Source organism: Sphaerodactylus townsendi, linkage group LG02 (assembly GCF_021028975.2).
Source record: "Sphaerodactylus townsendi isolate TG3544 linkage group LG02, MPM_Stown_v2.3, whole genome shotgun sequence".
NCBI classification, from domain to species: Eukaryota; Metazoa; Chordata; class Lepidosauria; order Squamata; family Sphaerodactylidae; genus Sphaerodactylus; species Sphaerodactylus townsendi.
The window spans coordinates 120,690,777-120,716,191 of NC_059426.1; the positions used below are offsets into that span (position 1 = coordinate 120,690,777).

The following is a 25,415-nucleotide window of genomic DNA, read 5'->3' on the forward strand; positions in this document are numbered from 1 at the left end:
CGACATGAACTACATCGGCGGCACGAGCAGCGGCGGCGGCGGTTTGAACTTGGATGTATTGCAGCAGGTTATGTGCAAAAGTTAGGGACGCAAGCAAATGGATTGGAGTGTTTTCCAGGTACCCCAGACTTCGCGCTCCACAGAGGGGTGTGTTTGTGTGCTTGTATAGATCTGTAGATATGTCTGCCTGCTTTAAAATACCAAACGCTGTTTGAGTGTTTGTGTGTCTTCATCTACACTGGGGCGGGGGGAGGGAACTCCCTTAAGTTTGGTTGAGCCTTGGTCACTTCGATTTTCCATAGGGGTTTTATGATCAGAAAACAAATAATTTTTTAAAAAACCCTCTCGTTTGCTCTTTTTGGTTCTTGTTTGTGTTTATTCCTTCTCTTCTTCTTTTTCTGTATGTTTCATATCAGATGCATTGTGTTAAGAAGACACAATTGAAGAGGAAAAGAGGGGATCCCTTTTAGATTAAGAAGAAGGGGAAATTATAGAAATATTACAGCTTGTTTGCACTTTGCGCTGTTTGACTGTTTTCTATGAAAAATCAATAAAGGATTCACAGTACAATACTGAGCAAACAGTCTCCTTGATTCATCCTGGAGTGACTGTCTTGCCACAGTGTTGTGGTAGGCTTGAGGCTCCAAAATGGGTTCAGAGGTTTGTTCTGGCAGACCTCTAATGAGCAGTATTGCCATTTCTCCCTTGATCCAATCAAGCTCCATTGAACTATCCAAAATAAACATTTCATGGGCCTCATACATCAAGAGGAGGAAAAAAAAGAGGCTCTCCATAATCATTTATATGACAGCTTGTCTTAATTTCAAGCAGGACAAATATATAATAGTCATGAAAAATAAAAAAAAGTTCTGTTTGAATGATGGATTATTCCTATGGAAGAAAGTACTTTAAAACCAGGACATATGATCATGAGATGTTCAGTAAGAATACATGAATAAAAGATAATTATTTGACAGAATTACTCATTGAATGATGTGTAACACTCACAGACTAATAGTCTCATCTTGTGTAGAGTTATACTCTCTTCAACTGACTTAGGCCCCTTCCGCACACGCAAAATAATGCGTTTTCAAACCACTTTCACAACTGTTTGCAAGTGGTTTTTGCCATTCCGCACAGCTTCAAAGAGCACTGAAAGCAGTTTGAAAGTGCATTATTCTGCATGTGCGGAATGAGCCTTAGAAGGACTTCAGTGGACTTACAATGGTGGAACTTTATTTACGATTGCACCAAGAAATAATGTATTACTTGGACACAAATGCCACTGCAATCAGAAGGTGTGATTCCTAAATGAAACGATGGAAGAGACGGAGAGAAATGAGACAAGAAGGAAACATGTATTTTACCAACCTAAAATGATCTAAACAATAGATCACTTGAAAGCCTAGAAAGTGATAATGTAGAGACACAGCAGACGACAGATTACATAAAGGCCTGATATCATGGCAACAGTTGGTATGAATCCATACAGACACAAATGTGACTATTCTAACATCACAACTTACATGTATCATAACAATGCGGGAGGGCCCTGTCCAGTTTGTAAAATTCATCTAAGATTGAGCACATTATTTTGTCTGTTTCAGGCAAGAAGACTTTTTGAGTTGCAGCAAGGTTGGTGGATATAGGTATCAGTAATGTGTTCAGGATTGCCCTGTAAAAACAATAATTCTAAAAGAGAATGCAGTTAATTAAATGGGGCACTCAACAAAGTGCAAATTGTAAATAGTCCCTGGTGATTTTTAAAGTATCTTAAAAACCACCTCTTCCCTTGTATCTAAGACTACTGTGCTCTTACCAATGAGGGGGAGGGGCTCCATGATGTGGAGCGGGGGATGCCCAGATGTGGTTTTGTCTTTGGGCGCCATTTCTCCCCCATACGCCTCTGAACAGATCTATCTCCTTTTAAAACCAGAAGGAGCAATAAAAAAATCTTGGTAACCCCAATTCTTATCTTGCTTAACAACTCAGAAACATTTTTTAAAAATCTGAATTAAAACTGAATTAAAATCTGAATTAAAATACATCCCAGTCTTATACTTTAAAAGATTGCTTTTAGGTTATATGTCTTTTGATTGAAAGGACAAAAGCCTGTATCATGCAGAGATACAACAGCAACTTCCTCCGAAGGCAAATGTTCCTGTGCTCGCTCAATGGCACCCAGTACTCACTGGGTTTGCTTCAGTCGCACCCAGTACAGAGACAGGGCAGGATTACTTCCAGTGAAAGCTGATTGAAAACTGGGAAAGCTAGAGAATTAATCATGCAGAGATATGATGGGCAGCTTCCTCTGCAAGTGGCTATTCTAGCAGTTTGTCTGTTCTCTTGTGACGTAGGCTCATTCCACACATGCAGAATAATGCACTTTCAAACTGCTTTCACTGTTCTTTGAAGCTGTGCGGAATAGCAAAATCCACTTGCAAACAGTTGCAAAAGTGGTTTGAAAATGCATTCTTTTGCGTAGTCTCAGGTGTTCTAATCTGAGGTGTGTTTAGGACTGTGACTTTTAAAAGTGTGTAGGAAAGGATAATATAACCACCCATGAAATATGTCAACAAAGAAGGAAATCATGGATTTTTGAAACCATTTTCATGAAAAAAGTTGTATTTTATCTGACATACACCTGCCCTTAAAAGCAGACTATCTATAATATCATTCTGGTTTGTGGCAGTAGGAAAATAAATGGACTGTTAGTCACTAGACTAAGTTCATAGTGAACTTTGCATGCCTTTCATCCAAGGATTGAAACATATTTTTTTCCTTCTCAGAATTGTAATTATCTTTTGCAGTACATCTTTTAGGTGGATACAGATAAATTCTATTTAATTCCTACATTGCTTTTTATGTTTTAAAAGTGCTGTGCTAACAAACTTTAAATTACAGGTTTAGAAAGACACAGTTGCACCATGGAAAGTAGCAATCATGCATCATCATAATGGGCAGTTGCACCATGGAAAGTAGCAATCATGCATCATCATAATGGGCAACAATACTTTTGATGTCTTGCATAATATTTAACCACAGTTTTGGCTGAATTTCTCTAGTACTTGCTAACATTGATGGGCAGTGGAAAGAGAAAATGTCAGGAAGGGGCCATATCTACATCCTATTGTTAACTTGCTGTTAACTGTGGCTCATTCCGCACATAAAGAATAATGCACTTTCAAACTGCTTTCAGTGCTCTTTGAAGCAGTGCGGAATAGCAAAATCCACTTGCAAACAATTGTGAAAGTGGTTTGAAAACGCATTATTTTGCCTGTGCGGAAGGGCCCTCAGTTCAAATCGGAAGCGTCAAATAAATTCTTAGTTTAGACTCCAGTTGTGATTTTTAAAAAATAATTAAAATAATTGAATTAATTATTTATTGCAAAGTGGCAAAAAGTTCCAACAAGAGCTCACTGTTTCTCTGAATTTGCCCTCTGAGCTCTTTTTCCCAGTCTCTGTTGTGTCTGCGAGTTCAAGTTCTCTCTCTGTTTCTTAGTAACTCAAGTTCCAGTTCTTGGGAGCTCAAGTTCCAGTTCTAGTTCTCCCTAATGCAGTCTAAACTGCTCCTTATATAGAGAAATGTACAGGGTAATAAAACCTCAAAACAGTTTTGACAGTTCATCTACCTATGAAATCCCTTTTAAATTATATCACACAACTGAGGAAAGAGTTGGCATAGGCATTTACAAAGATCTCTGTTGGTTACTTGCTTTGATTGACAGATTGACTTAATATCAGCACAGAAGCAGGTACAGTGAAAATCACCTGAGTCTGCTCCTCGAAGTCTTAAATGATATCATTTTCTACAGAGCATCCTATCTGCCTAACCTAAGGGTTACTCTAGGTCAAAAATGCTGTTACAGAAAGACAGCTCTTCAAGGTCACAGCAGTTTTACAGTTACAATATAAGAAATCTCAAACACATTGGATTTAATACTGAAGGCTAGGTAAGTCTCTGGCTGTGCTTTCCCACTCAGCCTCTGCAGCATGGGACTATTAACTGTAGACTGTATTATTGACTTGAAGTGGCATACCGCCCAGGGAGACATATGGGGTCAAATGTCCCTGGGCGGACGCCATTTAGTCATGTGGGGGGGCGGAAAATTGCCCCCCACCCCCCTCCTCTTTCTACTGGGTCCATACACTGACCTGCATAGTTGCACCTAGGGGCGGGGAGCCGCAGGAAGAGGTGGCAGCGGCAGCAACCCCCTCCCAAAAGGGTGCAGAGAGGACAGTGGCAGCTGAGCTGACAGGCAGAGCGAATTTCTTACTCTTCCTACCTCGAAAGCCAGGCGGGGCATAATGGGCACCTGGGACGAGACTGGCCCTGGCTGGTGTCTGCTTCCTCGGTCCTGTATGAGTGCAGCGCCCTACTCTTTGCATGGGGGGTGGGGGGGGGCTGGAAGGGCTTCAGCAGCAGCCTGCAGGACTTGCCGGGCAAGAAAGGAAGACCGCGCCTCATCGAAGAAAAAGCAGGCTGCCATGCCACGAGGTTGCAAGGAACGGCTCCATAGCTGGCCCAGCCTGTTTTGTGCCCTGCCGGTGGGTATGTCAGAACCCCAAGGAGGTGTCCATCAGCAGAAGGGGCAGAACTGTCAAGCTGCTTGGCTCCTGGGTGGGACTTGGCAAGGGCAATTGACCCGGGGAGGAGGGGGAGAATTCACGATTTTGCAAATAAATAAATAATAAAGTAATGAAAAAGGCCCCAAAAATAAAGCTTTAACATTGACAGGCCTCGTGTTTGCAGCCAGTTTTGTCTATTAAAAACAAGATTGTGGGAGGCTCCCTTTTTCATTATACAAAGATACCAGACAGTTAGGAAACCTGGAGGACCCCTAGGTTTGGTCTGCTCTCCAAAGTGGCACCCGGGGGCAGAGGGGGGGGGGCATTTCCTTTGGAACTTCTTTTCGGAGAGATTAATCCAGCTCTGTTGGTCACTGTCTTCTGCCAGCAGGTAAAGACTTATTTTTTGGTTCAACACCCTTTACTGTCTGGTCTCACTCCCTGATTTTGGTTTCATGTGTCCTGATATGTCTTACTTGAATTGTTTTATATATTGCGTTCTTTTTGTGGTCAAGTTGAAGCCTATCTATGTTGGCCCCTTGTGAGATTTTCAAGACAAGTGACATTCAGAAGCGGGGTGCCAAGAGTGTGAAATTGAGGTGGGAATGTGGCACTAAATTTAAACCTGAAAAAATATTTTGTTGTCTGAGTAGGCACTGCATATTTAAATTAAAGATATTATTAGTCTGGCTACTTGAGTAATAGGGAGTAATATTAGACCTTTCTGGGAGCACTCAGCACCTTAAAAAACCCTTACTGATTCTACCTTTATCTCCAAACATGAAAAACGAACTAACAGTTACAGTGGATAATGTCCTGTTACACTGGTGCAACTGTCCATAGAAACATGAAGTGAGCCACAAACTTCTAGTGAGCCACGAACAGCCCTTGATCATTCTTAATCATACACAAAACATGGAGCTAGCAATTTTGTCTTTCCAAACCAAGCTGCACATTAATTGTTTCTTTTCTAATTTTACAATGGAATGTAGCCAATGAGTCGAGATAGGATTATAATACAGAATAAAGACTGCGTCATATAGTTAAAAAGAGGCACAATTGAAGGTCAGTGAGTTGGGTTCACCCTCACCTGCAATCTCAAACAGAACCACGGTCAGCCATCCCAGTGCCAGCCAGTCTCGCTCCATCCCCATCTCCTTATGGGCCCACTTCAGCCTGGCTGAAGCCTGACTTGGATCCAGCTCTAAGCTGTACCTGCAGCTTAGAGTTAGATATATCAGTAATACATTTCTGGGTACTTGAGGCCTAGCCTCAGCAGGACTCAAGAGTGAAGCCAGATGTTGGCTCCACCCCCCAAGGTCCATATTGAGTTGGAGGTGGAGTTTGGGGATGGAGCCAACAGGATAAAACCCTTCTGAGCCCTGCTGAACCTAGACTTGGATTTAGTTCTAAGGTGCAAGCTGCAGCTTAGAGCTGAATCCAAGCCTGGCTTCAGCCAGGCTCAAATGGGCCCTTGCTGTCTCTCATCTCCAGATGGAGATTGGGTGGGGCCAGCTCCACACCTGACCTCCATGTTGAGATTGTGAGCCCGGCCCGCAGGGTGAGCCTGGCCCGCAGGCCCTCAACTATGTCCCAGTCCCAAATTCTACCAGGAGTTCCAAACCAGGTGCATTTCAGGGGACCACAGATGCACCCCAAAAGAAGTGAAAATTGGTATGTACCCAGAAATGTATTACTGATATACATTGTTGTTGGGTTTTTTTAGTTGAATTGTCTTTTGCAGTTTTAAAAAAGATGGGTGCTGGATGCTCGGGGGGGGGGGGGTGTCAGTTCTTACCCCGGGCTCCATTTACTATAGATACGCCACTGTTGGCTAGTTGTTGAGCTATCTACATAGCAGATGGAATTAACCCTATGAATTGTTCCATCAGTACTTCCTCATGAGTTGATAAGTGGTAATCAGATAACATTTACACACATACAAAATTGCAGCTGCAGTTACCAGCATGGTAGGGAAACCAGTAGAAGGGAAGCAAAGGTTCTGGGAATGGTAATAACTTATTCTGTCTTCATGAACACTCATAGCTGGGTGAAGTAATACTTTTCAAATGTAGCATCCTTCAAAATCATCTACTGCCAGGGATAAAGAGCACATGATAAAGAGCTCATGATAGCCACAGCATTTCAGCCAACATAAAATATACATCACGGGCAACTAGGGGAAGTACTTAAATCTTAATGGATGCATTTGTGCAAATACTGCAGGTCTGGTGCATGAGACTGCAATTCAGACACCTTTGTGTTTCATTCTGCTCATATAGAATGGACTTTGGAATAGTATTCTTTGAACAGTAGCCCACTACAAATTACTTTTGAAACTCACAGCAGCATAAGATAGTACAGGGATGTGCCATCGGTATATAACACTCAAAAACCCCAGTGGGTTCATGAATCATTTAAGTAGGCAGTTCTGTGGGTGGTAACTGGCACAGAACTCATTTCTCACATTTTCAAGACAGGATAAGGAACCTTGCAGAAACCAATGGGGGCTTGGTTTGTTCCTGAATGTTTCTGCCCCAGTTGGAAACCACATGAGTCTAGTCTGAATTCTTGTTGCTGATACTGGATACTGCTAGTGATTTCTGATCAATTAGAAAAAAGTCTGCCCTATTTCTGTCCTTTTAATGCTGTTTGGTGTTCAGCAAAGCTTTTCACAGCCCAGAGATAAGCATTATCACCCACACATATCTGCAGATAAAACTGCTGGTAAAGGTCCAGAACACATTGAGAGGCTCGTGAATTTAATGATCTGACACAGGGAAATTCCTGGACTCTTGGGAGTATTGTAGGGGGCTGACAATATACCTAAAGTGCCCCCCCCCCCCATTTGGCTGACAGTAAGAGAATTATAGCAGTACCAAACTATAGACCAGTTATTATACACTCAAACAATGTCATGACATTATATGTTAAAAAAAAAATACAGGGCAACCAAGTTTTAACAGTGAAATAAAATACAGACCGCCAAACAGAGAGAACTAATTTAGCAAACATTAAATTTTGGCGGCAGTTAGCCTTTCATGAGGTTTTTCTGCAGCTTTTATGTTGCTTTAAAATCACGTGACCCTCAGTTGCCAATATTTTATTGGTTTTCTTCTCACGTCCCTTTAACCACGTGCATTTGCAGCTTTTAGTTGGTATCTTTGTGCTATGAAATGTTATCTTTGTGATATGAAAGGTCTTGTTTGCTGATTCCTGTACATTAAGTTGCTATTGGAGGTACAGGAGCAGCCCAAGGCATCTGTTTTTTTTTTCCTTAACTAGCAATTCTGACTAACCCTCTGCAGAAACTGAAGAGGATCTCTCTCATCCTTTCTCCCCCTGCCTCATCACAGAATTTTAATGAACCCAGGAGGCTAAAAAAGGGAAGATGCAACTGATGGAAACTTAAGAGTGCAAATCCAATTCTAAACACTGGGGTTTAGCACACGGGGAAATGCTTGTGTGGTTTCCTGGCTGCTGCTGCTATAACAGCATAGCAGCATCAGGACTTCCACATGACTAGTTTCCCCGTAGTGTTCCTGCCTCAATCCCCACACCTACACCTACAGGGCCTTTTCAGGCTTTAGAAAAACAGCAATTGAGTATCATATTGATGTAGCCCTAGTATTATTACCATTGTACATCAGGTTCTCTGAATTACCAGTCTGTATTTTTTAAAAGATAGTTCTCTAATACCTTTCATTGCAAGACTCTTTAGCATCATACCCCTAATGAGCTCCCCCTCCCCTATCAAGGCACAATGCCTAAATCTCCATGAACTTCCCAAGTGGAGCTGGCAACCCTACCAAGATGACAATTCCCCTATATTTCAATGCAACCTGCTGGCCAATCCTATGCATTTTTATTCACAAGCTTTCTCCATGGTAAGTATGCACAGAAATGCAGACTTATCCATGACTGATTTTAGCTTGTTATCTTCAACATGCTTATTTATAAGCAAAACCAGTGAGGACAGACCTTTTTGGACTCCAGGCAGTGTAGTAGTCAGCAGGGGGGAAGGAAGGAGGGCAGGAGTGAATCCCCTTCCATAGAGGATGCCCCAGGGAGATTCATATGGCTCCTTCTGCTGCTGTGTTCTGCCAGCAAGTGAAGGGGTTTTTTTGTTTCGTTTGGCATTCCCTCAATGATACTTCTTTCTTAACCAATGTTTTTATGTTTTCTATGTATTTCAACAATTTTAAAAGTTTTTTTACAAAATGTTCTATTTATGTTTGAGAGGGGTTGATTTTATTGGTTTTCTAATGTAATTTTATTGTGTACATTAGCTGCCTTGGCATTCGGTGTAAGGACAGACTTATTTCTGTCTGTGAATGACACAGATAGGGGGCAGATCCCTTTTCAGGGCTATTTCTGCCTCCCAATACACCCTTGTTCCCCTTCTTCCTCCTCTTGAGGGAGGACACACAGTGGGGTTTCCAGGCAACTTGTTTCCTCCAGAAGTAACATGGGGTGAATTCACATCACACTATCACTTCCTGTTGTACCAGAAGTGATGTCAAATGGTCTAGTATCTTTTGATTTCTGTCGTAGAAACCATAGTTAATTATATAAGGCAACCTTATAAGGCTAACATATTGGGACCAGGCCCAACAGCAACTATTGGGCAGCTTGCCACCATGTAATTTGCACTCAGGTGCAGTGATGGCTTTGACTTAATGCCACAGAAGTTTCCCAGGTCCAGCAGAAGCCTGCATGCATCTTGTATGGGTTGGACAGGCCTGGTGGAGTAGTTAGAGACCCAGGTTCAAATCCTCACTCTGCCATGGAGGCATGCTGGATGATCTTGTACGAGTCATACTTGTGCAACTTAATCTGCCTCACAAGGTTGCAGTGAAGATAAAATTGAAGAGAGAAGAATTATGTATGTTACTTTTGGGTTTCCACAGGGGAGAAAGATGGGGTATATTAATTCAATAAATAGTTAAGCTGAGGAGTCAGGGGACAGATAAAAGGAAGATCAGTTGGTGAGTGGAAAGAGGAGAAAGAGAAGATGATATATGGGCTGCCAGAAGGCAAGAAAGAGGAAATAGTGTGGGAAAGCGGTTTCAGGGGGAAATGAAGTGTCTCCCATGCATATACGGAGATCGCCTTATAGATTCCCATGCGTAATGTTTCCGCACTTTATGAGAGTGTGCCTCTTGAGGATGTTCCGATCTACTACAACTTGGGTTCTAATCCCTTTTTTCAAAATGTCCTTCTGAACATTTCGGGGTGGGGGGGGTCCTCTTGCACTTTTCAGGAAAGCCATTGTCCATCCGGCGAGGGTAAGAAATAGCCATCCACCCCAAAAATTATTGTGTACAAATGCCGGTATTACCTGATCTTTATGACTGTAGCGGATTTCCAAAGGTCCCTACAGGGACCGATTTTAACTTTTCCTTTTAAAATAGTAATGTCTGGTCCAATGTCAATTAGCCAAAGGAGGTTGAAAGGGAAAAAAAAAAAATAGTTTGACTTGGCAGAAACAGCTACATGGGCAGCCCCATCCAGAGGCACCCCCACCACCTCCAGAGGGCTTTTTGTTGTGTGGGGAGGCAAACTATTAAAAAAAACCCTCCCTGCTGCCAAAAGCCTTCCTTTGGGTTTATGCCACTGCAGGATTTGCCCCACTGCCAAGTGAGTGCCCTGAGGAGGGCATATCTGCTGGCATAGGACCACACCGTCTCCCCACCTCCAGATTGGGTCGTAACTTTTTTCATCTCCTTCCACAACTAACATTTTGGCTTGTGTGGTATTGGTCAGAACTATTTCCATGTTTCCAGCATCTATGAATATACTTTCTACAGGTTTTTTTTATTTTCTACATGTAAAATTTTAGTATCATTTCATAAACTTAATTTGCTCAGCCACTTCTTTCTCACTATCTTTTCATGTAATCCATTACTAGTTATGGTTGCTTGGTAACTCAAACCTCTATCTTTCTCTCCCACTGATTTCCTTTCCCCCTTTCCCCACTCTGTGACAAATGATAACATTCATCCCTGCTCCAGTATGTTTCTTTTCCATCTGTGCCTCTTCAACATTATCTCTCAAAGACGGCCAAGTGACCAACCTACGGAACTCCACCTGTTGTTTTGCTTGGTGGTAGAAGAAGATGTTTAATGACCTTTTTTCTGTTACTGGGAACAAAGACTGGCACAGCTGAGAAGTCAGGAGGTGTCACACGTCTATGCACATGAGTTTAGTCCCACATCACCCTCAGATTTCTGCTCTCCAAAAGCCCTCACTTTGAGTGGGACACTTCGTGGCAGTTGTTTTCACACTTGGCTCTCGTTCCATATAACTGCCATATAAACATGCCCTCGGTCTTCAGGTCTGAAAGGATTCTTTAGTTCTACACAAAGACGGATCAAGAATGGAAGACAGTATTGGCAGAAGAGGTATTTATGGTAGTTATTTATTTAGACATTTATACCCTGCTTTTCTCCCCAGTAATTCTTCTCTCCACCCCTTCTGTCATAATTCTCCTCTCTGCCATTTTATCCTCACAACAACCCTATGAGATGGGCTCAGGTGACAATAAGTGAATGCCCCACGGTCACCAAGTTTCCATAGTAGAGTAGATATTTGAACCTGGGTCATTCAAACTCTAGTCTGACACTCAGACCACAGTGACTCATATTAAAGAGAAGCCATGAACCTCTTTTCATACAACCATGGGCTTTTCTGTTTGCAGTTCACAGGGACAGACCTATAGCCTTTCCCTCAGGGTTTACAGTGGTGGTTCTTCTGTTTTTTGCAAGTAATGGGAAAGGTCTTCTGGGGTTTTTTGCAAGTAACGGAAAAGGTCTATAGGAAACACCCATCACTAACCTTGAAAGAAAAAGTTGCCTACTAATCTCTCTGACACGCCTTTACTGAAAACAGTGGGATTACAGTGCTGTTCTACAGTTGCTGCCTGACGAGTGACAACTCCAGTACCTGTAAAATGTGCTACTGCCCAGAAGAATGTCCCCCATTTGGTGTGCTAAATATTTTACTGTTCAGATGCAAAACCTTACATTTATCTTTATTAAATTGCATCTTGTTCACATTTTCCCAATGTATCCAAGTCTGATTATTATGTCTATCTTCTGAAATGTTCACTACCCTACCTGATCTGATGTGATCTGCAAATTTAACAACTGTTCCCTTCATACCGTCATCTAGATTGTTGATTTAAAAGCACTGAGCCCAAAACCAAGCCCTGTAGCAGTCCACTAAATACTACCCTCCATTCAGACAAGGAGTCATTAACTACCATCATCCAACCAATTCCTTATTTACCTAACAATCCTAAAGTCTAATCTACATCCCTCCAACTTCCTAATCATGGAGAACCTTATCAAATACCTTACTAAAATCCAAATCTGCAATATCCATGACATTCCCACAATATACCAAACACATCACCCGATCAGAAAGGGAATAAGATTAGTTTCACAGGACCTATTAGGGACAAATCCATGCTGACTACTTATCGCCAAGTAATCGTCTAGATGTTTACAAATCAGTCCTTTTAAAATCTGCTCCAAGATTTTCTCTGGAACAGAGGTAAACTGCGTAGTCTATAGTTCCCCAAATGACACTCTTTCCCCTTTATAAAAATCAGGACAACATTCACCCTTCTCCAGTCATCTGGCACATCACCCATCCTCCAAAAGGCCTTGAAGAAAGTGGCTAACATGGCACCATCCAGCCAAGGAGATCTATACCTATCCAGAGCATCCAGATACTTCTGCATGATTCTGCACTTGTAATAGTTTCATTCTGAGAACTAATAACTAGGGGTGTGCATTCAGCAAAGCTGAACCAAGACCCCCCCCCCAGAAAATTCCTTATTAGTTTTTTTGAAGGGGGCTTATCCCCCCCCCCAAATAATGGCAATTTAAGGGAGCTGAAAAGTGAATCCTGAATGATGTCATTTTTCCAGTATTATTTGGGCTGCCTCAATCCCACCACCATAAAAGAAAAAACTGGAGGGAATCCCCTCTCCCTTCCCACTCTCTCCCCCTCACTTACCTACTGACTGGTTGGTTTTGGAGACAGCACATGGGCTTGGAGGTGACCGGTGGCTACATAGTGACTCTGGAACAACTTGATTCTTGAAATATCAGGATGGAAATTTCCAAACCATCTGTAAACCACGGGTGTAAGAGTGATACTTGTTCATTCGTGTGCACATCTTTTTAAAATCATATCCAATGACTTCCAAACACATATTTCTTGGTTATCTATAAAGCAATCTTTTGGTCATGATATCAGAAATCTTTTTTTTATTATTTGTCACAACAATTAAGCTCTCAAAGCTCACAGTGTTCAGAACACCAAAATTCACAGCATGCTGAAAAGATATCCATGGCAAGAAGGCTGTTATTCTACCAGAAAATTATAAGAACAAATGTGAAACACCCTTGGAGCTGGTATGCAGAATGAGACAATATGTTCATATTTCTCAGGTATGTATGCTGAAGGATACATTTCTATATTGTAGAATGAGTACTTTTTCAGCTCATAAAGTGCTCATAAAGCTGAACAATTACCCATATGAAGACTCTGGGTGATCCTTGCTCATGATATTCAGGAATACAGCCATTTTTTTTTAAATCAAAGAATGCCTGGTGTTAAACGTTTGAGCTTCTATAGGGGCAATAAAAGGACTTTTGCCATTTAAAAATAAAGATCTCTCTCCCTTTGTGATTTTCCAGCAAGGCAACAATGTTCTGCAGTGTATTAAAGAGAATTTTGTTTATTGCATTTTTAAAATCCACATAAGAACAATCTGGGCTTTTGTAAATACCAGGAAGGGTCATGTGATGTGAGGGTGACATTTTGTCTTCCTCTGCATTCTATAGAAGGCGGCAGTGTGATGCCAGTCTACAGATCGACCATATGCAACAATCCCACTCGAGGGAGGGGGGAAGCCCCTGGGATGCCAGCGGGTGTTTCCAAACTTCTTTAAATATGAGGCCAGTTGCTCAGCATTTGCAGCTTGAATATTTGGGATGAGAATGCCTGTGTGTGAAATTCATGAGGCTTACACCATAAAAAGTTAGTCAATTACTAACCTGCTTGTATGCAAAGAGCCTAATTTCTATAATGAAAACTACACACCAATTCTCTGCTTGCATACCAAATTAAATCCTCGTCTTTATGTGCACCATGCGATAGTTTCATTTCCTGTAAAAAGGAGCAACATTTCTCTAGGAATGCACTAAGGACTGAAGAAAGGGATATGGAAGGATATTATTTATTGATATGAATTTTTATTTGCCATTTAAATCATATGAAGGAACTAATAATCATGCTTAGCAGCTATATTGCCCAGTTCTTCAGAAGCTCTCAGTGGAAGTCACTGAGTGGATCAACTGGAAGTAAGCTCAAACTTCACTGTGTCCCAGGCACTGCAGAGAGGGTTTGGGGGGGGGGGATTGGGGGAGGAGCTAGTTATTAGTTATAGGTTGAGGGGAGCTAGTTATCAGCTGATAACTAGCTGATCAGGATTTGGAGACAGATTTTGATGCCCCAAATTGTAGCTATGACTCAGAAAGAGAAGTTTCAGGATGTAAATAGACTTTTTCTACCCCCTCTCCCAGAGCTTCTCACTGTATCCCTGCCAGGCTGGGAGGTAGTGAGATTCTCGGGTCATAGTAGAGTTGGTATCAGAAGCAATGACCAGTGTTCTTCTCCTTCTCCAGGCTTTTCCCTGTATCAAGCACCTCTGTGTCCCATGTCAGCACTCATAGAAATATACTTTTGGCATTTGGTTCATGTCTACAGAAAAAGCCAAGTCATGTCAAATGCTTTCCATATCCAACGTATAAAAAGATTTTAACACAAAGAAAGCTTTGGAAATGAGCGGAGGAAACATGACATGCAGAGAGGCTTCTGCTTTACAGTGTTGGTTTGTCTTTCCACTTGCTCAAAAGAAGACACCCGCCCATGCTGATAGTCTCTGAAAGTAATTTACCCACCCCACTCCTCCAATTTACTGATTGACAATTTTTTTTTTGTATGCAATAAGGGCCATAAACCAAAGCACTTTTTACTAGGGAAAGAGAGCTTCTTCTGTCTACCATCTGGTATATTTAATCTACAAGAAATTGGGGCAGTAATCTATAGGGGAGCCACACATGATTGGATGTTCCTGTGTCACATGTGGATCCAGTCCCAGATTCAGAGTTCATAGCCAAGCAGAGGTCAAAGCCTGCATTTCAGTGTATTGAAGATGGAACTACATCTGGCAGTGGCAGACTCATATCGTCAAATGAAAAAGCTGCAGTGAGAAGGATTGTCTCCCTTGACGCCCCCATAGAGCATCTCCTGAACAGGGATAAGATTTCTTCCTATCTTGGAGGTTGGCTGGAAGAAACACCATCTTGCAACCTATGCCACCACTCCCCTTGCAAGTCTTTACAGGTACTCCACTTGCTATTACTAATACCCACAGCTGTTCAGCTTTTCTTTTTCTTGGTAAAGGTAAAAAAGGTAAATGTAGTCCCCTTTCAAAGCATCATGTCATTACTGACCCATGGGGTGATATTACATCAGAACTTTTACTAGGCGGACTATGTTTATGAGGTGGTTTACGATTGCCTTCCCCAGTTGTCTGCACTTTACCACCAGCAAGCTGGGTATTCATTTTGCTGACCTTGGAAGGATGGAAAGCTGAGTCAACCTTGGCCCAGTTATTTGAAACCGACTTCTGTCAGGATCAGACTCAGGCTGTGTGCAGAACGTGGACTGCAACTTAATGTTCTGTGCCCCAGTAGTTCATAGAAAACTTCCAGCTATAAGCATAAAACAACATTGATTTCTGAAATCCAGCCAGCCATGCTGATAATATTGATAGTGCTCAACAGGCTGCGGCACTTTTCCTGCAGGAGGGAATATCCTGCAAGACCAAGGGAATACTGAGAAGGTATTGTCTCATTGTCTATAGGTTACTTAATCTTCCCAATGTAAAAATCAGATTGTGGCAAGCTGGCCAACATCCATCCATTCCTACAGTGCACTGGGTGATGAAGCTGATTCAACAAAGTAGTCAAGAAAAGAAAAATAATGCTTTTTTTTCAACAAAGAAAGACACTGTAAACTACAGAGATTGTGCAAAAGGTGAGTTAGCTGTCCTAGACAGTGAGCTTTTCTGACACCACAGAGGGCAAACAGATGTGGCACTAAACAACAAAGTAGAATGACCAAACACCACAAAATTTGTGGGTGTTGTGTGGTTTCCAGGCTGTATGGCCATGTTCTAGTAGCATTTTCTCCCAACGTTTCGCCTGCATCTGTGTCTGGCATCTTTGTAATGTACAGTTAACACACGATCCCTTGCAGATTTTTTAACAAACATGCAGCTGTATCCAGAAACTCTAACTTGTCCAAATGCAGCTGTATTTTTAATCAGTTGGAATTTTTAGATCAATCTCAAGGTTAGCCCTGCATAGAGGAAATTCAAAAGTCCAGTCTGGAGGTGACCACCGCATGGATCACTATGGCAAGGTCATGGTGAGAAAGGCAGGGTACCAGTTGCATTGCCTGGCTTAGACTGAAAAAAACATCAGTCTGGCTGTGTGTGTGTCCAAAGCTTCCACACACTGAGAGGCATCAAAAATCACAACTAAGCTCTTGACAAATAGTGCAGGTGCTACTTGCACCTGGTTAAGTGCTGGAAGCTGGCCACCCACAGCCCAACCATAGGACTTCTATCTTCGATGGATTTAGCTTCGGTGGAATTAGCTTCGATGGAATTAGCTTCTACTTCATCCAACTCATTGTGACCCCCAGACAACTGACCAGTACCTCCAGAGTGGTCATCAACTGGCTGCCCATCAACAGATAAAGCTGGGTGTAATCAGCATGGTGCTAAACAAAATTCAAAGATCTTGACCAACTAGGCAAGGATCACATATAGACATTAAACAACATGGGGAAGAGGATTACCCTTTGTGGGACCCCACATACCAAGGGGTGTCATGGAGAAATTCTCTCTCCCAATGCAACCCTCTGACCCCAACCATGGAGAAAGGAGCACAGTCACTGTAAAGCTGTCCCATGTATCCCAGCATCAGTGAAGTGGTAAGTCAATGCTGTTGTGTTAGGTCTCAGACCCATAAGCCAATAAACAGACTCTGGGGTATTGATCAGTAGCGTTTATTGAACAGGCATCGAAGCACCACATTGGTAAAGGCAGTTCTGACAAAGTTGGCATTCACAGTCCCCTTTTGTGAAAAACAGCCTTTGGAGCTAAGGCGCCCCAAGGTCACCAGCGGATAGCAAAGGAAAGCCATCTGGCTTCCTGCCCCATGAGATAACAGATGTAACATAGTTCCCATGGGACAGGAGAGCCAGGGGAAGCCTAGTTGTCTACAAGTATGTGAAGCCATAAAGTAAAGATCAAGGAAATAATGCGCAGATGGAAGTGGATACATATAGGAGGCTGGTTACAAATATCTTAATAGCAACAGCAATTTGTTACTTTAAGCAGTTACACGATTCAAGGAACGTATCTCAATCATCCACTCCCAGTGGAATTCCAGATTGTCTTCAAGGTGTTGGTTTTGACCTTTAAGGCCCTTTACAGCCAGGGGCCCTCATATCTACGGGACCGTCTCACCCCATATGTCCCGAGTCGCGTCCTCTGATCAGCGGAGGCAAATCTGTTGGTGGTCCCCGGCCCCTCCATGAGGCGGCTGGCCTCCACGCGGACCAGGGCATTTACTGCCCTGGCCCCTGCCTGGTGGAACGCTCTTCCTTCAGCAGTTAGGGCCCTGCGGGACCTCGGAGATTCCGCAGGGCCTGCAAAACTGTGTTGTTCCACTGGGCTTTTGGGGGGGCGGCCGCTGAGCCCACCCCTCTTTTGTTGCCCATGCACTGGCTATATATCTGACCATCTGCCTACCCCCTCCCGCACAGGGTTTGTCCACTGGGGGTTGGGTCCCAGACGCCTTTTATTATCATTCATTTTTTTGTAGGTTACTGCTGCTATAGTTTTAATAGTTTTAAGGTTTTGTATTGTTTTAATTGGGGCTATTCGATTTGTTTTATTGTCTTGTTATTTGTTGTTGTACACCGCCCTGAGCACTTCGGGGGTAGGGCAGTTTATCAAATCAAATCAAATCAATAAATGAATGAATGAATGAATGAATGAATGAATGAATGAATGAATGAATAAATAAATAAATAAATAAATAAATAAATAAAAAATTAGACAGCATCCCCCTGACATGTTGTCAGATCCAACAGAACTAGCAGCACTGACCTGCTGCAAGCTGCTTTTGAAGATCACCCAAGAGGGTGACCAGCGCTGTCTCTGTCCTATGGCCAGGATGGAAGATGGACTGATATGAATCTAATGCTGATGTGTCCTCCAGGAATCTTTGGAGCTGCTCTGTGACTAAACTTCTTTTAGAGGACAAGCAGGATGTATATGAACACTTCAGTCCCCAAAGCACATCTTAAATATATGTACATATTTTAGTTTTAAGCATTCATTGTAATGAATTTTATGCTTCCCGTGCAACTATGGCAACCCTTGCATGCTGAGAGATTCCTTGCATTCAGACAGAAGGTAAATTATTTTGACTTAATGATTAGAATCAGCCATCTAGCAATGGCTCAGTGAATTGCCTCCTGGGCTCAGTATAAATACCACAATAGAATCTATAATGAACAATATTCTTTATCATTATAACTCCGGAAATAAAAAGCCATCAAACGGAGGGGATCATTTGATAGTCCCTCAAGGTATCAGGCTGGCATAGAGTGAAATCACAGTGCAACGAAGGGCTTCCACAGAGCAAAGGATGTAATGCAAAGTATTTGTGGATTGGTAAACAAATTGCTATAGGTGTTGAATGGCATGGAAATGCCACGATGGGAGCAGCTGATATACTCTACATACAAAACATATGTTGGCCACCCCAGCCACATATGTCACTTTGATTCTATGGATCTAAAAGTCCAAAATAACCTTTTACAATAGAACAGGAATGGATGATAGCAAAATACACATGAACGTGAACACAGAAAGATGCTTTGCACGGAATTTGACAATGGATCTATTAAGAAAGTCAGTCTTGTCAACTCTAACAGGAAGTTGCTCTCTAGGGTCTAAAGCAGTGATGGCAAGAGCCACCTATGGCACGGGTGTCAGAGGTGGCACTCGGAGCCCTCTCTGTGGGCACACGCACACAGAGTTCGTTATGTGTGTGTGTGGGGGGGGGGGTGATTTTCATACACATATCTAGGCTGGCCTGGGGAACTGAGCACGACGTGCACGCACTGCGGTGAGCAGGGAGGACTTGGCTGGCGGGCCTGGTGCCTGTGATCTGGGTGGTTGCTGCCCAAGGGGGGCGGATGGTGCAGAGGAGGCAGAGATGCTTGAGAGGCACAGAGCGGTGCGTGAGGGACTTGCTGGAGCTAGAGCAGGCTGGCCCCTGCTCGAGTGGGTGGAGTGGAGGAAGAGGGAACCAAGCGTTTTTTTCTAAACTAAAACCTCAGCATTCAGGTTAAATTGCCGTGTTGGCACTTTGCGATAAATAAGTGGGGTTTGGGTTGCAATTTGGGCACTCAGTCTCAAAAAGGTTCTCCATCACTGGTCTAAAGTCTTTCACAATCACCTATTATCTGATCCTTTAAAAAAAATTAATACGTACTAAACTTGGAATCTTCTGCATCCAGAAGCTCTACCACACAACCATGGTTCCCTCTGTTTGCCCCCTCCCTTTTCCTACTTACTTCACATAGGTTGCCACTATAGTTTCATCATGGCAACTCATTTTTGTGATTGTGCTGTAGAACTTCAGACACCTACAAGATCAGAATAAAAAGAAGAGATCAAAATTCAAAAATTACAAAGTCATCTGCAGCCCGAGTCCTGATCTAGGACTCAACAAGTTTCAGGAAAGTGATAGGAAATCATCACATGACACTAGAATCATGTGACAGGAAAATGGGCAAATGATGTAGAGAGCCAGAGACGACGACGACGACGAAGAAGAAGAAGAAGAAGAAGAAGAAGAAGAAGAAGAAGAAGAAGAAGAAGAAGAAGAAGAAGAGTTGGATTTATATCTCCCCTTTCTTTCCTATAGGAGACTCAAAGGGACTTTACAAACTCCTTGCCCTTCCCTTCTCACAACAAACACACTGTGAGGTGGGTGGGGCTGAGAGAGCTCGGAAGACCTGTGACTAGCCCAAGGTCACCCAGCTGGCATGTGTGGGAGTGTACAGGCTAATCTGAATTCCCCAGATAAACCTCCACAGCTCAGGCGGCAGAGCGGGGAATCAAACCCGGTTCCTCCAGATTAGAGTACACCTGCTCTTAACCACTGCGCCACTGCTGCTGAAGGAACAAGGTTGCTTCCAAAGCAATTTGAAAGTAGGCAACCTGGATTAGGCAGCCCTACAAGAGATGGTTAATAGCTCCTTGAGAGGGAGTGGTCATCCCAGCCTTGAAACAAGCTGTAGCGCATCCTCCATTTAAGAATCCTACTCTGGACCCAGTGTGACAGAAATCCTAAAATTTGCTAAGGCTCAAGAGTGTGTTTGGAATCATAGACTCCAACATTCCATCAGATTGAGGTATTCTGGTAGTCAATCCCTTCTGGACAAAAGGCAATACAGTTTGGACTAGAGACCATCTATTTGTCATGGAAATTCAGAGCCATCACCATACTGTGTATGGCTTTGATCAGTAAAAGTAGCCTCTGCCAACTGAGATGGGGATTTGCATGGCATTAAATAAATCTACTTGTTCTTAGAAAGGAAGCTGCCTTCTGTCAAATTTAATTTAGCATGATTATTTGGACATTTAGAATCTTCTCCTGTCTTTAGTTTTCAGTCTTCAGTGCAAACTGGGTCCAAAGGAAGTTGGGTTAAGGACAAAAGGGAATATACTGGACTTGGAAAACATTGGTATTCCTGGCATTCCCAAATTCCAATATCGATATAGTATTTAAATTCAGGGTTTCTTTGAGTTTCCAAATTTTTAGGGTCCATTATTTTCTATGGGGAACCATTCTGAATTGCTGGGGACTGTTTTTAAAGGTACAGCACCAAAATTGTAGCAGAGCTGCTTGGTGCCTTTCTTTTGAATAACCTAATTTCAATTAATTGGATCAAGAGGTTCAATTCTATGGGCTCTGAAACAGGGTGCCCCTAGCTATCCTCCATTATTCGCAATGTGAGGGGGAGAGAAAGAAAAAAATCTCCAAGTTGCTTCCAGGGAAAAAGTTGGGCCAGCAGCGACCAGTGCTTAGAGGCAGTTCTGAAGTGGATTCAGTGTAATAAATAAACGTTTAATCCTGACAAGATGGCACTGCTACTGGTGAGTAGTTAATCCAATGTGGGACTTCAAGTTTCACCTGTTCTGGATTGGGTTGCATTCACCTTGAAGGAACAGGACGATTATTTGGGATTGCTCTTGAGATTAGGTGGGTGGCAAACCAGAAGAAAGTCTTCTTAGGTATGACCAAAACTCTGGAACTCTCTCCCCAAAGAGACTTGCTTGTGATCTTCTTTTGCCATCTTCCACCTGTGGGTGAAAACTTTTCTGTTTTGTCTGGAATTCCCTTAGTGGTCCTTCCATCCTACCCTGTGTTTTAATCAGTGTTTTTGAGTTTTGGCAAGTACACTTTAATTGGGTTTTACCATAATTCTTTTAATTATGTGCTTTTCCTTTTGTTTGGATGGTTCTTAAGATGTGTTTTTCTTACATATGTTTTTAATCAGTTACCTGCCTTGGTAGCCCTGGTGAAGGCAGAAAAATGTGGAATAAATTTTGCAAATAAATAAGATGGCTGGAACATTTTCTTATACGTTTGTTAACATGCTGGCATATCACTTACAGCTGATGGTAACCCCATGAATTAATGCCAAAACATCCTATCATTAATAGCCTTGCTCAGATTTTGCAAACTAAAAACTGCAACTTCCTTCTCAATCCACCTCATGTTGAGTTTTTCTCTTTTCCTACTGCCTTCAACTTTTCTTCCTATAAAGCTATCAAAAACAAAGAAGCCCACCCTGCATTGAACTTGCATATTCTCCCTACTTGGGATGATGATAACATAATATACTTGGGGTAGAAGAGGGGAGTAGAAATGTGCCTCTGAAGCAAGATTGGTCATTATTTCCTTCTGCTTGTAATGACACAGATGAACTGCTTCTTCTTAGGCAGAAGCCATGCTTCCCAGGGGCAGAAAGGGTCTCCTGAGTCCCTCGCATGTATGGAGCTAGCTCTGCAGTGAGGTGAAACAGTGGCCCCAGGCAGCAGATCTGAGAGGCCAGCGGTCATCTCTGTGTCATAGAATCATAGAGTTGGAAGAGGCCCAATGCCCTATTCAACACAGGATCAGCCTAAAAGCAGGGGTAGGGAACCTGCGGCTCTCCAGATGTTCAGGAACTACAATTCCCATCAGCCCCAATTGGCCATGCTGACAGAGGCTGATGGGAATTGTAGTTCCTGAACATCTGGAGAGCCGCAGGTTCCCTACCCCTGGGCCCTAAAGCATTCCTGACAAGTGAACATCCAGCTGCAGTTTGAAGACTACCAGTGGGGGGAAGCTCACGACTTCCCTCAGCAACTTATTTCACTGCTGAACTACTCTTACTGCAACATATTTCCCCCAATTGGGACCTTTCCACTCATAATTTATACCCATTATTGCAAGTCCTATCCTCTGCTACCGATAGAAACAGTTCCCTACTTTCCTCTAAGTTTCTTTCCATCACCATTTCCCTCTTACTGGTAGAGGGAGGAGGCCTCAGGCAGCCCCCCCCCCCATGAGTCACCACTTCCCATGTAGTGTCAATGACCTAACTGACCAGACCATGGCCTTTTTTAACCTTGCCTTGTATTTTCACTCACTTCCACAAGCAGCTCAAACCGCAGCCCATTCTTTGGAAGTCACCTCAAAATGATCCCCAAAATATCCATTCTTCTGTTCCATTCAGTCTTAAGTCATTATTGTGCTGCTCTGTTCCTTTAATCTAGATCAGTGTTTTCCAGGACTTGGTAAACGGAACAGGGAGAAAGGAAACTATTCACTGTAGCTCCATACAGAGAAATAACTGGACTTATTAAACTGTGCTCCTATTTGAAACTATGCTGCCTCTTATTTTGATGCCTAGTATTAAGTACACGACAATTATTTAACAGATGCCCTGAAATGCACACATACTCTGCTATAAAATATCTAGACAATGAGCCTTTGCAGTTGTGTAAGGCAGGCTTTCCACTCTACCTGCACTTTGCCTTGAAAATCAACCATCTCCTATAGTCATAAATCTGCAGGCAGATTCAGCAGCCCTTGAGACACAGACAGAGGAATGTCTGAGGAAATGTTTATAATTGTCAACACCACCCTCTCCTACCCACATCTTTTAAGAATTTTACCAGCCTGTTTTTAATTCTTTAAAACTCCTAAATAACTTCAGTGTTCACAAAGCACATAATTAAGCACCTTTACTTGCATTCCTTCCCTGGTACACCTGCATTACTCATACTTTCCCTCCTTCAGTTCTCTCTGCTTGTTAAACTAGTACATTGTGAGCTTCTTGGGGCAGTGCTCTTTTTGTTGTTCTTATTCTTTAAAAAGTGCCAGGCACACTGCAAATGTACCAGTAATAGTAGAACTATCATTCATAAATAATAAACAATAGATCTGGAAACAGAACTAGCGGCTGGTGCCAATAATGCCACTTTTTGCTGGGGAATTGTGATCAAAAGGGTTTTTTTTTTAAGAAAACAAACCCAGTGACACATGTAGCAACATTGTAGCCTATTCCATGTTCTGCAGGCAATATCAACTCACACTGGTAGGCTGTAGCTCTTCTCAGAGCTATCCCAAGCAGAGTTATACTCTACTAAGTCCATTGAATGGATTGGGAATGGAGTGATGCAACGCTCCTTAGGATGACAGAATTGGGGATTTCTGCCTCCTGGCAACTGTGAACATCAAGGGTATTCTTGGGATGTGGGTCATAAGGGAGCAAGGAAATAGCAACCACCGTGGCAAAGGTGCAACCCAGAGTCAGATGTCTTCTAGAGGATGGTGTTGCAGTAGCTGAAAACTATGAGTATTGTAAGAGGTGAGGGAAACTCCGGTGCTTGCAGATTCAGGAGGCCTTGGGTCAGGCAGGGGAAAAAAGAATGTTGAATTATGAAAACCCAGAAAAAGGAGTTTTGAAACTTCTAAAAACTTGGTTAGATTTATTTTATTTTTTTTAAATGCTTTGAGTCATTATCCTATTCCTATTGCATTCCAAGGCAATAACAATGTAATGTTACATTGAACATCCATATAAGAACTCCATTCACAAAGAGTCATTTTAACTTATCCGTTGACTTCCTGTAAGGAATTCCATAGAAGCAGAAATAAAAGGCTTTTTGGGTGTAAAAGTCCGTTTATTAAGACATCTTAGAAAGCTCACATACACGTAGTGGCAGGAATGGCACTTCCCGCCAGAAGCACAGGTTATAACACCATTCACCCCATCCCCCCCTTCCTGCTTCCCATGGGAACGGAGTCTTCATCTCCCGCGCAAAGATAAAGTCTCCGCCGATGAATCTGGCCCATCGCCCGGGCTGTGGAATGCACTCAAGGTTACTTCACCATCAACACCATTGAATCCTTTACACTCTGCCTCCCTTAAAGAAGACCCCTCCCCCCAGGTTTGTGCGGAAAGGCGCGGTGGAAAGCAGAAATAAGGGTGGGGGCTTCAATATTTTCGGAATAAACCCATTGATTATACCCAGAGGAATATCCCACCCAAGAGACTAAATATTGCAAGCGTTTGCGATTAAAGCGAGAGTCCAGGATAGCGTCAATTTCGTAGTGTTTGTGACCATCAATAATAGTCGGTGGGGGCCTCTCCGGCGGGTCGTGCCAGGCATCGGAAGCGGGAGCCTCCTTGAGCAAGCTGGAATGGAAGACAGGATGAATGTTACTAAGAGAGTTAGGCAAATCTAAGCGGGCAGTGACATCATTAATCACTTTAGTAATCTGAAAAGGTCCCACAAATCTTTTGCCAAGTTTGGAAAATTTATGCACGTCTCTGAGATTTTTTGTAGATAAATACACCCAAGAGCCCACACGCAGAGGAAAATCCGAAGGTGTTTATCCGCTTGCAGTTTTAGGGAGTCCTTCGCTTGTTGTAAGGCGGTCTGGACCGCTTTTCCATCCCTCGGCTAGGGATGAAATCCATTGTTGAAACTCTGGAGGGTCCAAAGCTGTCGCTGGTAGTTGTGGCAAGGGCGGGAAGGAGCGACCAGACACAATTTCAAAGGGGGTTTCTTTGTACTGCTATGGACCGCATTGTTATAGGCATACTCCGCAAACGGAATAAGCTCGCACCAATTGTCTTGGTGGTAGTTGGTGTAACAACGTAAATACTGCTCTAGGGTTCTGTTAGTTCGCTGCGTCTCGCCGTCACTTTGAACGTGGTAGGGGCGGCGACGGCAGGGGCGGCCCCCAACAACCCCAAAAACGCCTTCCAGAACTTTGAGATGAATTGGGGGCGGCGGTCGGAGACCACCTTATACGGGGGCGGAATGGAGGCGGTAAACATGTTGAATGAACAGCCCGTGCCAACTTAGGAGCGGAGGGATGGAAGCACATGGAATAAAATGGGCTTGTTTAGAAAATAAGTCTACCACCACCCACAAAACCGTGTTGCCATGACTTTCGGGCAAATCTGTAATAAAATCCATGGAGATGACCTCCCAGGGGCGGGAGGCCACCGGGAGCGGTTTCAATAGCCCATGGGGCTTTCCGGATGGTTTTGGCTTCTGCACAAACCGAAAGCAGCCCTTAATGTATGCCTCAATGTCCTTGCGCATT

The 25,415-nt window shown here is 43.0% G+C and overlaps 1 long non-coding RNA gene across 1 annotated transcript; it reads left to right on the forward strand.

Annotated features, from left to right (window-relative positions):
• The first annotated feature begins 3 nt into the window (after positions 1 to 3).
• LOC125426931 lies at positions 4 to 576 on the forward strand. The gene is made up of 2 exons (XR_007243600.1): positions 4 to 118; positions 417 to 576. It is a non-coding gene; the product is annotated as an uncharacterized LOC125426931 (long non-coding RNA).
• Positions 577 to 25,415: the final 24,839 nt, after the last annotated feature.